At 43.8% G+C, this 16203-nt stretch overlaps 2 long non-coding RNA genes across 8 annotated transcripts; both read right to left on the reverse strand.

Annotated features, from left to right (window-relative positions):
• Positions 1-6234: 6234 nt before the first annotated feature.
• Positions 6235-6918, reverse strand: LOC119271733. The gene is made up of 3 exons (XR_005134662.1): positions 6883-6918; positions 6573-6681; positions 6235-6264 (listed from the first exon to the last, which is right to left on the reverse strand). It is a non-coding gene; the product is annotated as an uncharacterized LOC119271733 (long non-coding RNA).
• Positions 6919-11340: 4422 nt separating this feature from the next.
• On the reverse strand, positions 11341-15603 carry LOC119268774. 7 transcript variants are annotated; one of them, XR_005133295.1, is made up of 7 exons: positions 15102-15603; positions 14887-14938; positions 14441-14558; positions 14140-14212; positions 13654-14066; positions 12029-13305; positions 11342-11599 (listed from the first exon to the last, which is right to left on the reverse strand). It is a non-coding gene; the product is annotated as an uncharacterized LOC119268774 (long non-coding RNA). The 7 variants fall into 7 exon arrangements; XR_005133293.1 differs by having other exon boundaries at positions 12029-13100; positions 13197-13323; positions 13654-14212; XR_005133294.1 differs by having other exon boundaries at positions 12029-13100; positions 13197-13305; positions 13654-14212; positions 15102-15602.
• Positions 15604-16203: the final 600 nt, after the last annotated feature.

A 16203-nucleotide genomic window follows, 5' to 3' on the forward strand; every position in this document is an offset into this window, starting at 1 on the left:
TGATATGGCCAATATCACATAGCTCCTTTGATCTCCATCTTGGGGCTCCATGATCATCTTGTCACCGGCTTGACACCATGATCTCCATCATCATGATCTCCATCATCGTGTCTCCATGAAGTTGCTCGCCAACTATTACTTCTACTACTATGGCTAACGCGTTTAGCAATAAAGTAAAGTAATTTACATGGCGTTTCTTGATGACACGCAGGTCATATAAAAGAATAAAGACAACTCCTATGGCTCCTGCCGGTTGTCATACTCATCGACATGCAAGTCGTGATTCCTACTACAATAGCATGAACATCTCATACATCACATATAGATCATTCATCATTCATCACAACTTTGGCCATATCATATCACAAACCACTTGCTGCAAAAACAAGTTAGACGTCCTCTAATTGTTGTTGCAAGTTTTACGTGGCTGAATTAGGGTTCTAGCAAGAACGTTTTCTTACCTACGTTAAAGCCACAACGTGATTTGTCAACTTCTATTTACCCTTCATAAGGACCCTGTTCATCGATTCCGCTCCAACTAAAGTAGGAGAGACAGACACCCGCCAGCCACCTTATGCAACTAGTGCATGTTAGTCGGTGGAACCGGTCTCACGTAAGCGTACGTGTAAGGTTGGTCCGGGCCGCTTCATCCCACAATACCGCTGAAGCAAGAAAGGACTAGTAACGGCAAGAAAGTTGACAAATCTACGCCCACAACAAATTGTGTTCTACTCGCGCAAGAAGAACTACGCATAAAGCTGGCTCTGATACCACTGTTGGGGAACGTTGCAGAAAACAAAAATTTTCCTACTCGTTTCACCAAGATCATCTAGGAGTTCATCTAGCAACGAGTGATTAGATGCATCTACATACCTTTGTAGATCGCGCACGGAAGCGTTCAAAAGAACGGTGATGATGTAGTCGTACTCGACGTGATCCAAATCACCGATGACCAGCGCCGAACGGACGGCACCTCCGCGTTCAACACACGTACGGGACGGGAGACGTCTCCTCCTTCTTGATCCAGCAAGGGGGAAGGAGAGGTTGATGAAGATCCAGCAGCACGACGGCGTGGTGGTGGATGCAGGGCGTCACAGCAGCAGGGCTTCGCCGAGACTATGAGGGAGAGACGTAACGGGGGGAGATGGAGGCGCCAGGGGCTGGTGTAAAATCCCTCCTCTCCCCCCCACTATATATAGGGGTGCCAGGGGGGCGCCGACCCTAGTAGATGGCATCTACTAGGGGGGGCGGTGGCCAAGGGGAGGTTTCCCTCCCCCCCAAGGCACCTAGGGGTGCCTTCCACCACATGGACTCTTCCATGGTGGAAACCCTAGGCGCATGGGCCTATAGGGGCTGGTGCCCTTAGCCCATCTAGGCCAAGGCGCACCCCCTACAGCCCATGTGGCCCCCCGGGACAGGTGGCCCCACCCGGTGGACCCCCGGGACCCTTCCGGTGGTCCCGGTACAATACCGATAACCCTGAAACTTGTCCCGATGCCCGAAATAGCACTTCCTATATATAATTCTTTACCTCCGGACCATTCCGGAACTCCTCGTGACATCTGGGATCTCATCCGGGACTCCGAACAACATTCGGGTTTCTGCATATACATATCTTCATAACCCTAGCGTCACCGAACCTTAAGTGTGTAGACCCTACGGGTTCGGGAGACAAGCAGACATGACCGAGACGACTCTCCGGTCAATAACCAACAGCGGGATCTGGATACCCATGTTGGCTCCCACATGCTCCACGATGATCTCATCGGATGAACCACGATGTCGAGGATTTAATCAATCCCGTACGCTATTCCCTTTGTCTATCGATATGTTACTTGCCCGAGATTCGATCGTCGGTATCCCAATACCTCGTTCAATCTCGTTACCGGCAAGTCACTTTACTCGTACCGTAATGCATGATCCCATGACCAGACACTTGGTCACCCTGAGCTCATTATGATGATGCATTACCGAGTGGGCCCAGTGATACCTCTCCGTCATACGGAGTGACAAATCCCAGTCTTGATCCATGTCACCCAACAGACACTTTCGGAGATACCCGTAGTCTACCTTTATAGTCACCCAGTTACGTTGTGACGTTTGGCATACCCAAAGCACTCCTACGGTATCCGGGAGTTACACGATCTCATGGTCTAAGGAAAAGATACTTGACATTGGAAAACTCTAGCAAACGAACTATACGATCTTGTGCTATGTTTAGGATTGGGTCTTGTCCATCACATCATTCTCCCAATGATGTGATCTCGTTATCAATGACATCCAGTGTCCATAGTCAGGAAACCATGACTATCTGTTGATCAACGAGCTAGTCAACTAGAGGCTCACTAGGGACATGTCGGTGTCTGTTATTCACACATGTATTACGATTTCCGGATAACACAATTATAGCATGAATAAAGACAATTATCATGAACAAGGAAATATAATAATAATGCTTTTATTATTGCCTCTAGGGCATATTTCCAACACGAGTATGAAAGGAGGACGGAGGCAGCTCGCCTTCAAGCTGCAGCTCGTTAGGCAGTAGCTGCTGCATCTCAGTATGACCCCAGTTACAACTTCGGATATCCGCCAGGCCAGCCGTGGCCATAGACCAACTTAGGCCAAAAGCCTAAACTTGGGGGAGTACGTATTTCTGACTAACATTACATTATGTTCACACACTCATTCTAGTTATCGGTGCTCATACTTTTTCATTGTACTATCCATGCTAGTTTATTTTCTTTTCCAAGCCTTCTTCTTGTGTGTTTGAAAAACCTTAAGAAAAACAAAAAAAATTAGTTGTAGCTTTTGGCTAACTTACTTTCCATGCCTGCAGTAGTAATAATTAAAATAAAACCCAAAAATATTTCTCGTTCTTCTTTTGCTTGTTGGGAGATTTCCCATGTAAATAGTTTTATTTCCTTTCTTTTCTTTGGGGTTCGAGAGGAGAAGACCATGATGAAAATGTTGAAGTGGCTCTTATATGCGTTATTGTTGATTTAACAAAGAGCCCATATTACCTTGTCTTCTCCTGTGTATTAAATGATTGCATATTCTAGCTTAGTCCAATGCACGTGCACTATTATTATTATCCACACTGTTCAATCGTGCGAGTGAATGGCAATAATGACGATATATGATGGACTGATTGAGATGAGAAAAGTTGAGTCATCATCCTCTTATGAAAAGCACTAGTTGGAGAGCACGGCTGTCATTCGCATGCATTGCTATTAATTTACATTGAATATGACTGTGACTGGATCTCTTTTACCATGAATTACAATGTCTAGTCAGTCCTTGATCTTCACAGGTGCTCTGCATTTATGTTTTGCGGTCTCAGAAAGGGCTAGCGAGATACTATCTTATTATATCATATTATGATTGTTTTGAAAAAGTGTTGTCATCCGAGATTTATTATTATTGCTCGCTAGTTGATTATGCCATTGATATGAGTAAACATGAGACCTAAATGTTATTGTGAATATGGTTAGTTTTCATAATGTTTGCTGAAAGCTTGAATGCTGGCTTTACATATTTATAACAACAAGAGCAAACCGAGTTTGTAAAAGTTTTTCTTTATCACTTTTAGTTTGTCAACTAAATTGCTTGAGGACAAGCAAAGGTTTAAGCTTGGGGGAGTTCATACGTCTCCATCGTATCTACTTTTCCAAACACTTTTGCCCTTGTTTTGGACTCTAACTTGCATGATTTGAATGGAACTAACCCGGACTGACGCTGTTTTCAGCAGAATTGCCATGGTGTTATTTTTGTGCAGAAATAAAAGTTCTCGGAATGACCTGAAACTTCACGGAGAATATTTTTGAAATTTATAAAAAATATTGGCGAAATAATCAACATCAGGGGCCCACACCCTGTCCACGAGGGTGGAGGGCGCGCCCCCTGCCTCGTGGCCCCCCTGAGGCTCCACTGATGTCAACTCCAACTCTGTATATTCACGTTTAGGAAGAAAAAAAATCAGAGAGAAGGATTCATCATGTTTTACAATACGGAGCCGCTCATACGTCTCCAACGTATCTATAATTTTTTATTGCTTCATGCTATATTATATTCTGTTTTGGATGATTATTGAGCTTTGTTATACACTTTTATATTATTTTTGGGACTAACCTATTAACCGGAGGCCCAACCCAAACTGTTGTTTTTTGCCTATTTCAGAGTTTTGCAGAAAAAGAATATCAAACGGAGTCCAAACGGAATAAAACCTTCGGAAACGTGATTTTCGGAACAAACGTGATCCAGAGGACTTGGAGTCTACGTCAAGACATCAACCAGGGGGCACGAGGCAGGGGGGCGCGCCTACCCCCATGGGTGCACGCTCCACCCTCGTGGGGGCCACGTTGCTCCACCGACGTACTTCTTCCTCCTTCATATACCTACGTACCCCCAAACCAACAGAGGCATCCACGGAAACCTAATTCCACCGCCGCAACTCTCTGTACCCGTGAGATCCCATCTTGGGGCCTTTTCCGGCGTCCTGCCGGAGGGGGCATTGATCACGAAGGGATTCTACATCAACACCATAGCCTCTCAGATGATGTGTGAGTAGTTTACCTCAGACCTTCGGGTCCATAGTTATTAGCTAGATGGCTTCTCTCTCTTTGGATCTCAATACAAAGTTCTCCACGATTCTCGTGGAGATCTATTCGACGTAATCTTCTTTTGTGGTGTGTTTGTTGAGATCGATGAATTGTGGGTTTGTGATCAAATTTATCTATGAACAATATTTGAATCTTCTCTGAATTCTTTTATGTATGATTGGTTATCTTTGCAAGTCTCTTCGAATTATCAGTTTGGTTTGGCCTACTAGATTGATCTTTCTTGCAATGGGAGAAGTGCTTAGCTTTGGGTTCAATCTTGCGGTGTCCTTTCTGGTGACAACAGGGGCAGCAAGGCACGTATTGTATTGTTGCCATCGAGGATAACAAGATGGGGTTTATATCATATTGCATGAGTTTATCCCTCTACATCATGTCATCTTGCTTAAAGCGTTACTTTGTTCTTATGATCTTAATACTCTAGATGCATGCTGGATAGCGATCGATGTGTGGAGTAATAGTAGTAGATGCAGGCAAGAGTCGGTCTACTTGTCACGGCCGTGATGCCTATATACATGATCATACCTAGATATTTTCATAACTATGCTTAATTCTATCAATTGCTCAACAGTAATTCGTTCACCCACCGTAATACTTATGCTCTTGAGAGAAGCCACTAGTGAAACCTATGGCCCCGGGTCTATTTTCCATTATATTAATCTTCCAACAGTTAGCTATTTTTATTGCCTTTTATTTTACTTTGCATCTTTATTATAAAAATACCAAAAACATTATCTTATCAGATCTATCAGATCTCACTCTCGTAAGTGGCCGTTGAGGGATTGCCAACTCCTTTATCGCGTTGGTTGCGAGGATTTTATTTGTTTGTGTAGGTGCGAGGGACTTGTGTGTGGCCTCCTACTAGATTGATACCTTGGTTCTCAAAAATTGAGGGAAATACTTACACTACTTTACTGCATCGCCCTTTCCTCTTCAAAGGAAAACCAATGCAGTGCTCAAAAGGTGGCAAGAAGGATGTCTGGCGCCGTTACCGGGGAAGTCTACGCAAGAGTCAAGACATACCAAGTACCCATCACAAACTCTTATCCCTCGCATTACATTACTAGATGACTCGTTGCGCCAATGGCGCAAAGGCCGAGAAGGAGACAAGTATTGTGAGAATATTTAGACACCCAAGTTAAAAACCAAATGTGGCAAATACTCCCGCATCCTCTGCTTGGAAGCCGCCTTTCCTCATCAGATCTAACATAGATACATGATTCTTCAAGAGAGAATTTCAGAGAAAATATAAAACATGGAGAGCTGTAAGTTGTACTATTGAGACCATACCACCATATCTTCATTTAGTTTCTTTGAAAATCTAAAGGTCTAAGAGAATGGTACAATGTGAGAAGCTGTGAATTCACAACAAAAAACTAAACTAACTTCCAAACAAACATTTCAAGTTTGGAAGCCACAAAGAAGCAGCCCAGATCTCTCAGTGTAGTGCAGGTACATGTCCTTAATCCTGCATCCACAGCCCATAATTTTTCAACACCTAAATCCACAAAATCCAACCGAAGGAAATCATGGCAGAAACATGCGTCGTGGCTTACGTCTCGGAGGACTTCTTGGCATTATTGTGCAGGTTGGACACGGCAATCCTCGCTGCGAGCCCATAATTTCAGTCTTCTTTAATCTCTAACTGAACCAAATAACAAAAGCTTAAGCTTAAGCATCCACACACACAGAAAATGCAAAACAAATCTCACATAAAACTGTCTCAAGTCAGATACAGGGGAAACCAAGGTGAGATGATCATGTTTCTTATAGGAAACAATAACCATAGGTAAATACATACATTATTGTCCTGTCAGAAGGTAGTTGGTTGTACTTCAAGTGGTACTGGGACATGAAACTAAGCCATTGAAATTTTTGAAACAGAATAGATGATAACACCAGTGTAGGCCATGAACAAAAATACAAAGAAGAACATAATCGAGCATAATCCACCTCGACCGAAGCAACGGTTGATCAACAGCAGTTACCTGAACCTCGTGATGCTAGACCATATATCTATGGTCACCCTTTTTATTTCTCCCGCCTAACCTGAAGTAGTTATCTTGAAAAAATAGGGAGGCACACTTCAACAAATCAGTTCTTAGTAATTATAGAATGCCCTGTATTAAAGGAAGTAAAATCAAGCATGTATGTGCTCTAACTTTCATAACTGCATGTAAACTCAACAACTAACTTTATATACCAAAGTGTACAATTCTCAAGTTTAGCTACAGAGACGAAAACAGGGACAAAGGGCATGCACCTGAAACCTGACGGAGTTTGCTTCGGCCTCCCTCTCAATGGCCAACATAGCCGGTCCCAAGCCCGGGTAAAGGAGGAGGGTTGTGATAGGCTTGGCGAGCCAACGTAAAAACTCAGCCACTCTTATGGAGATGAAACCCAAAAGATTTTCGTTGGGGCGTAACCCTCTCAGCGACGCGCCACATCGGAACCCGGGTGTGGTGGAAAATGGGCAAGGGCCGGGCCGTCACCCCCCAAGTGGCGCGCCGTATCTTGATCTGGATACGGTGGCAAGTGAGCGAGGATCGGGTCGTCGCATCCTTAGTGGCGCGCTACATCGGCGCCCGGATGTAGTGGAAAATGAGCAAGGGTCTTCGCATTTGACTCGACGAGTGCGAAGGGTAAGGAAGCTAGCCGAGCCTAGGAGGATTCGCTTAGGTAGCTAGAACGTAGGGTCTCTGACAGGGAAGCTTCGGGAGCTAGTTGATGCAGCAGTGAGGAGAGGTGTTGATATCCTTTGCGTCCAAGAAACCAAATGGAGAGGACAGAAGGCGAAGGAGGTGGAGGATACCGGCTTCAACCTGTGGTACACGGGGACGGCTGCAAACAGAAATGGCGTAGGCATCTTGATCAACAAGAGCCTCAAGTATGGAGTGGTAGACGTCAGGAGACGTGGGGACCGGATTATCCTGGTCAAGCTAGTAGCTGAGGACTTGGTTCTCAATGTTATCAGCGCATGTGCCCCGCAAGTAGGCCACAATGAGAACACCAAGAGGGAGTTCTGGGAAGGCTTGGAAGACATGGTTAGGAGTGTACCGATTGGTGAGAAGCTCTTCATTGGAGGAGACCTCAATGGCCACGTGGGTACATCTAACACAGGTTTTGAAGGGGCGCATGGGGGCTTTGGCTATGGCATCAGGAATCAAGAAGAAGAAGATGTCTTAAGCTTTGCTCTAGCCTACAACATGATTGTAGCTAACACCCTCTTTAGAAAGAGAGAATCACATCTGGTGACTTTTAGTAGTGGCCAACACTCTAGCCAGATTGATTTCATCCTCTCGAGAAGAGAAGATAGGCGTGCGTGCCTAGACTATAAGGTGATACCTGGGGAGAGTGTTGTACCCTAGCATAAGCTGGTGGTTGCTGACTTTCGCTTTCGGATTCGTGTCCAGCGGGATAAGCGTGCCAAGGTCGCTAGAACGAAGTGGTGGAAGCTCAAGGGGGAGGTAGCTCAGGTGTTCAAGGAGAGGGTATTTAAGGAGGGCCCTTGGGAGGAAGGAGGGGATGCGGACAATGTGTGGATGAAGATGGCGACTTGCATTCGTAAGGTGGCCTCGGAGGAGTTTGGAGTGTCCAGGGGAAGGAGAAGCGAAGATAAGGATACTTGGTGGTGGAATGATGATGTCCAGAAGGCGCTTAAAGAGAAGAAAGATTGCTTCAGACGCCTATACCTGGATAGGAGTGCAGACAACATAGAGAAGTACAAGATGGCGAAGGAGGCCGCAAAGCGAGCTGTTGGTGAAGCAAGGGGTCGGGCATATGAGGACCTCTACCAACGGTTAGGCACGAAGGAAGGTGAAAGGGACATCTATAAGATGGCTAAGATCCGGGAGAGGAAGACGAGGGATATTGGCCAAGTCAAATGCATCAAGGACGGAGCAGGCCAATTCTTGGTGAAGGACGAAGAGATTAAGCATAGATGGCGGGACTACTTCGACAAGCTGTTCAATGGGGAGAATGAGAGTTCTACCATTGAACTGAATGACTCCTTTGATGAGACCAACATGCGTTTTGTGCGGCGCATCCAGAAGTCTGAGGTGAAGGAGGCTTTAAAAAGGATGAAAGGAGGCAAGGCGATGGGCCCTGATTGTATCCCCATTGAGGTGTGGAAAGGTCTCGGGGACATAGCGATAGTATGGCTAACCAAGCTTTTCAACCTCATTTTTCGGGCAAACAAGATGCCAGAAGAATGGAGACGGAGTATATTAGTACCAATCTTCAAGAACAAGGGAGATGTTCAGAGTTGTACTAATTACCGTGGAATTAAGCTGATGAGCCATACAATGAAGCTATGGGAGAGAGTCATTGAGCACCGCTTAAGAAGAATGACAAGCGTGACCAAAAATCAGTTTGGTTTCATGCCTGGGAGGTCGACCACGGAAGCCATTTTCTTGGTACGACAACTTATGGAGAGATATAGGGAGCATAAGAAGGACTTGCATATGGTGTTCATTGACTTGGAGAAGGCCTATGATAAGATACCGCGGAATGTCATGTGGTGGGCCTTGGAGAAACACAAAGTCCCAGCAAAGTACATTACCCTCATCAAGGACATGTACAATAATGTTGTGACAAGTGTTCGAACAAGTGATGTCGACACCGATGACTTCCCGATTAAGATAGGACTGCATTAGGGGTCAGCTTTGAGCCCTTATCTTTTTGCATTGGTGATGGATGAGGTCACAAGGGGTATACAAGGAGATATCCCATGGTGTATGCTCTTTGCGGATGATGTGGTGCTAGTTGACGATAGTCGGACGGGGGTAAATAGGAAGTTAGAGTTATGGAGACAAACCTTGGAATTGAAAGGGTTTAGGCTTAGTAGAACTAAAACCGAGTACATGATGTGCGGTTTCAGTACTACTAGCTGTGAGGAGGAGGAGGTTAGCCTTGATGGCCAGGTGGTACCTCGGAAGGACACCTTTCGGTATTTGGGGTCAATGTTGCAGGAGGATGGGGGTATTGATGAAGATGTGCACCATCGAATCAAAGCCGGATGGATGAAGTGGCGCCGAGCTTCTGGCATTCTCTGTGATAAGAAAGTGCCACAAAAGCTAAAAGGCAAGTTCTACAGGACGGCGGTTCGACCCGCAATGTTGTATGGCGCGGAGTGTTGGCCGACTAAAAGGCGACATGTTCAACAGTTAGGTGTGGCGGAGATGCGTATGTTGAGATGGATGTGTGGCCACACGAGGAAGGATCGAGTCCGGCATGATGATATACGAGATAGAGTTGGGGTAGCACCAATTGAGGAGAAGCTTGTCCAACACCGTTTGAGATGGTTTGGGCATATTCAGCGCAGGCCTCCAGAAGCTCCAGCGCATAGCGGACGGCTAAAGTGTGCGGAGAATGTCAAGAGAGGGCGGGGTCGACCGATTTTGACATGGGAGGAGTCCGTTAAGAGAGACCTGAAAGATTGGAGTATCGACAAAGAGCTAGCTATGGACAGGGGTGCATGGAAGCTTGCTATCCATGTGCCAGAGCCATGAGTTGGTTGCGAGATCTTATGGGTTTCACCTCTAGCCTACCCCAACTTGCTTGGGACTAAAGGCTTTGTTGTTGTTGTTGTTGTTGTTGTTGTTGTTGTCCCTCTCAATGGCCAACCCAGAACATAATCATCAACCATGCGCGCCTCCACCGTGTACTTCACAAGCATCTATAAAGATGGAATTGACATAAGCCATAAATCACAAGTTCTTGACACCAACGGCAATAGGGTGTCGTTTTAAACAATGTTCAGAATGATGGCTCTGAAAAATCTTTTAATGCCTACAGCAGACACATCTAAAGTGAATTTTGTTTGTTTTTTCTGTAACTAAGAAGTTGGAAATTGACAACCATGTATATATATCAAGGAAAAGTAGAGTAAAAAATGGATCACAATTATGCTAGCAGCAAAGTATTCTGGAAATGAAAAGAAAAGAGAAACGCAAGTTAGATCATTCCAGTCAAGTGTTGCAAGTATATCTTTCAAGCTTCGAGAAAATAGATACGGATCAAAAGAGGCTATCGCATCATCCTGGTCATTACCATCAGAACCATAATTTTGGATTTCTAAAGTTGCAAAATACTTTCTGGAAGCTATTGTACAATTGTGTTTCAAGCTTCAAAAGAACCAAACTCTAAATATTTCATATTTTCCTAGGCACGACAACCGCAACAAAAGAGGAAACAGATCAGCCATAGTACAATTGTGTTTGTATAGGCCTACTAAAAGAACACATGAGTAATAAAGTCCACGAACTGAAATCTAAATAATTCCAGAGCAGCCCAAGCATAATGCAAGCAGCACAACTACGGCAGCGAGTTGCGGCCATCAGTTGTGCGCAGCCTTCTACCGTGACAGTCTATTTTCACGTGTGGAGCTTAATGCCCTAGTAATCCGGAGGGGAGCCAGCGAGACATGTAGATTTTCAGATGGGCCACGGTCAACCACCATAAATGATAAATGGCTACTGTGGTAAAGCCTACACATTTGGTACAAAAATATGGCAACAAAGCTAAAAAAATATGTGCATAAGCTCATACCATGTACCTAACATAGGAGATAAATGTTAGATTTGCGAGCATGTACAACAAGACTCACCGAATATGAAACTTACAAATTAATTGTTATTTAATAGTTTTACTGGAGAAGGTGGGGAAATACATTAAAAAAAATCTCCAAGGGCATCTTTTCAGCTGAAGTACCAAGAAAAAGATCTCGGGAAGGACAAAGAATAACTATATTAATAGTCTATAGATACTTGGCTAACCAGTTTGCTCCAATTAATTGCAATGCAAATACAAATTTAAAATGGGCTCAATTTACATTAGCCTCATGCTTTCAGTAGCTAGAAACAAAAATATCGCATCCAGAACAACTGAAATATCACAAGAGAATAGCTTACAAAGACATTAAAACAGAACCCACATAAGAACTCTTTTCAACAATCAGACGTCGATAAGAAGACCATGATCTGAAACATAAATAAAGGAGGAAAAATCCATCAGAAAAAATCGTCCTAAGATCTTCCTAAATTTGTATAAAAGAGATATTCTAGCAAAAGAAAGAGAAATATTAATGCAGTATCACTTATCAATGTTGGTAACTTGTATGAATTACAACCTTTTTATTGCAATGTTTGTAATTTTAGTCTAAAAATTGAGCTCTTATTTTTTTTCCAGCTTCCTAATTTTCAAGTGCAGTTGGAAAATATCCTACAAGACTGAATAATGGAAGAGATAAAAGTTTTAAACAATAAATTTCCTCGTAGAGTAACAACAAAGCTCTAACTAAGTGGATTTGCTCTTCTTTGGGGATATGCTAATTCATCTATCGCGGAAAATAACACAAATCATGCTAGTGTGCACTATTTCAAAATAGCTTCAATATCACTGGAAAATACCTGTGGTCGCTTGAATTGCCCAAAGGTGAATGCCACTGAAGATACAAGAGCTCTGAATCAACCAATTAATGCATAATCCAGTTCGCTGTACAGATATACCTGCAGTTTTAGAGAAGATTGAAGCAGTCAAATATAAATGACATATTTCAATTTAATGAAACACCACAGTTTTACCTTCCCGGGAGCTTTATGCATTTAGGAAGCTGCACTGTCACTGGCAAGGAACAAAATAGGAGCAAATAAAACATGAATTCTGATTTAAGGGTAAGATGGTTCATGGCCTAGAGGTAAAGAAAAATAAGATTCACAATTAAAATAATGGTCTCAGGTAGCAACAAATCAGCTATATGTGCATCTATATAACTGGTGCAGTTGCAGGTTAGGGCGAATGTCTCTTCCATTAAGTATGCCAGTTATCTAGTACCTCAGTTTGGACACTTCTTAAGTGAAACCTTCCATCATACATATAGTGCACATGCAATAGTTTCAGAATTCGGGCAAATTCACAGGATAGCACCCTCGCCGGATTGGCGGGTGCAGAGCAAGAGCCCGCCAGCCTCTGTGTCGCAGAGGGCATTGAGCCAGCACAATGATTTGGGTGGACAGTTATTGTGTCTCACTTGGCTTTTCAATGATTTTTTTTTTCATGTAGGCACCTTTTTATAAATAGAATGTCAACCCAGAATCCATAACCTTTCTTGCAAGCTGAAGAATCAAGGGGGGAATGCTTTACTGGGCCTAAACTACGTGTAAATGTGGATGTTATCATGCAGCACAGTAGGATACCAAATAAAAGTGTAAAACCTTCAAAGTGTGTGACTGACATTGATTATGGCTACTGGAAAATAAATGCAGGAACTTCTGATAGATATGAAATGAACAATCTGCATTTACTCAAGCCCTTTCTTTTTATTGTGTACCAGCTAGAAAAGTATGTACAGCTAGTAGGTTGTTGTCAACCTGTACTTCAGAATATAATTCACATAGGGTACGGGGTAATTGAACGATGATGAATCACATACGCAATTCGTAGGTAGTGATTTGAAGCTCTGAAAATTGGAGAAATGCAACCCTGCTAGAAGCAGGCAGGCAGAGGCGAATTTGAAATAAACTTGATCAGATTCATCCGCATGAAGGAGGGTAAAATGGATCTGCTTTGACTGACGACCTGTCAAAGTGGATGTAGGTGTAGAGGTTGATCCGTTGCTGAGGCGAGGCTTGCGGCAGCGGTCCGAACGGGTTTCTTCGCACTGATCCAATCGGTGGCCTTTGTGTGCCTGGAAGCAAAATCTGTTCTAAATGACATAGGTAGGTCCATTTAGAGAAAGGAACACATAGTGGCATGCTAGCATCATTGTCAGACTGAATTCCTTTAGCTCACCACCCAAGATAAATACATACTGTAAGACCTATGATCCCATCTTTACATAAATTGAGAGACATATACCTATGACATAACTACAAGCTCTACATTCGAGATGACTGCTCAGAGTTTCTTCATTTCATCGCAATTCTTTTGAATACGAATAAGAGAAACTTGTTGCACTCTCTTTTTTAAATGAATAAAAGAACTCATGCCATTCGATAGAACATAACCTAAATAGTCAAATTTGATTGGTACTTACACTTTTCAGTTTCCAGAGTCGTCCATGTTCTGGACAACATTGTCACAGTGGATGCTAAGACCATCTCCCTTGATCAGTCAGCAGAACAGATTTTCAGATGTGGGCCTCTTCATGCCTTCGCCACTACTGCTGTTGCCACCTTGTGTTGGTCAGACCTAAAATGCGATACACAAAATGACACGGATTAACAGAGCAAGCTCCAAAAATCTACAGCAGGAAAGCATAGATGATCAGAGCATTGAATCAAAGCGGATTTTTCTGCCGCGACACGGTTCGGTCAGAAGGCAGCCTTGGATGTACAGATGAACTGGATCTCCGCCGTCGCTTTATGGTTAGTTGCTGCAACTGCCTCCGACTCCTCATGGATTTGGCTACAAGGTCACGCCTGATAGGGAAGTCCCAGCTTCACATTGCTGGAGTACACCACTGTCAGGCTTTACTCGCACCAGAAAAACCAGTGCCATTTACAAGGACTAAAGCATTGACCATTTCTCCGGTATCCTGATAACCTCGCAGTCTATTTGCTTTAGCTCTCGCGTCTTCCTATGTTGACCCAGCTCTGCATACAATGTTAAGTTACCCTTATGTATCCATGTAAAAATTAGACAATATCATGGTAATAAGAGATCTACTCGATGGTAAAACATAGCTCATATAATAAGTATGAACAGACACCAAAGGATATATCCTTCTAAATAATTCTGAGGGCATCATGAGTATTGCAAAAGCATGTACAAATAAATACATAGCTAAGAGGAATGAATATTTCCTCTTGGGAGTTTCATACCTCTAGTTCTTCTGGTTCATAGATGTAATGTGACTTCCGGGATGTGAGAAATAAGGAATTAAAATGCATTATGTGCAAGGCGGTACAACTCCTCTCCTCTAATTATAATATGGATATACTGCATAACAAAGCAAACCTTATTTTGAGCTACAGCTAGGAAATTGAAACTCCAATTGACCACTTAACCTTACAACACAGGCCTTAAGTACAGGGAGACACATAAAAACCTGGATCTGTTACAAAGATGGTTCTTGTATGATTAGCTGAATATATAGTAATATAAACGCCAAGTGCAACTGTGCAAGCTTTTATCTACCAACCACAAAAATACAAATGGCAAAACTAAATGATATAGACTCATCAGAGATGATAATCAAATCAATCTTAGTGACAGCGAGGTAAAAATAGAATACACGACCATATACTTAACAGGAGACAATCCTAACCTGGTCAAATATCCAACACTACGCCCTTCCTCCTTGCTTGTTTCATCACTTCCTACTCCAAAAAAGAAACAGAACATTGTTTCATAAGATTTTATATGAAGATATAGAAGTGGGGAGGAACAAAATCTACAGTAGCCATAGACAGCAGGAAACTAAAAATGAGAATTAAATTAGAGAAGAAGGGGATTAGAGGAAGGAACGGTGGGAGGAGCAACCAGAAAAGATGGGAAATGAGAGGCCCGTGGGAGTTAGCAACGCCGGCGCCATGGCCGGTCCAAGGCGAGCCGCCTCCCTCGCTGACATATCTCCTCCCCGTCCTCTCTGGCCGGCGATGCCCCGCGCATCCGCCAGAGGAAGAGTCCAGGTGGACGACGGCGCGCTGGTGCCGGTGCCGCTGCGGATCTGGGCGTCGCTCCACTCGATCTGGGGCCTCCCCTCCCCTTCCCTTCCCTTCCTTTGGAGAGGAAGGAAGGTGATGGTGGAGCGGCGGCGCTGGAGGGAGAGGAGGCCGCCGGAGTTTGGGTTGGGTGGTTGGGGGGCGAGGCAGAGGAGAGAGGAGCGGTGGTGGTTGGGGGTCGCGGGAGAGGAGAGCGGCGGTTAGGGTTCGTGCGCGTGGGGAGATTCGCAGGAGGAGAAAGCGGACGGGTGCGGGGCGTGCACGTCGAGCGCGGTGCGGTGGTTTTTTCCCTCGTGTGGTGCGCTGCAACCCCACGCGCGGGCACGGTGCGGTGGTCTTTTTTGCCTCGCGTGGTGTCGTGCTCTCGAGGCATAGGTTGTGACTACCACTTTAGGAGACTTTATATGTTATATTTGTCATTTGCCTCTCGTTTTCCTCTCCCCCACTTCATTCTTGCCATTTTATTCGCCCTTTTTTCATTTGTCTTTTCGTTTGCCTTGATGTCTTACTTGGCTCGTTTGCTTGTTTGGTTGGAATAGTTGAGTATTTATTCCTAAACAGAGAACCTAAGATCTATGGATCCTCATCCGCTTGCCAATCTTTTTAAGAGATCCAATTATGATGAACCAATTGCTAGTGAGTTTTGTGCACTAGATTATCTTTATGAAGTTTTGCTTGAAATTTGTGAATCTGAAAATTGTGATGAAGAAATTCATGAAGAGATTCACGATAGATCATTGAATAAAAAGCATGATAGCAATGATTTTACTATAAATTCTCTTGATGTCAATTGTGCTAGTATTATGCAAAACCCTAAGTTTGGGGATGCTAGTTTTGCTATGTTTACTACTTGTTGCGATGATCATGATTGGGGTGACGCTTCTTATGATCTTCAAAATTTAATTAAGCCCCATGGTGAA

The sequence above is a fragment of the Triticum dicoccoides genome, chromosome 3A (genome assembly GCF_002162155.2).
Source record: "Triticum dicoccoides isolate Atlit2015 ecotype Zavitan chromosome 3A, WEW_v2.0, whole genome shotgun sequence".
Lineage (NCBI taxonomy): Eukaryota > Viridiplantae > Streptophyta > Magnoliopsida > Poales > Poaceae > Triticum > Triticum dicoccoides.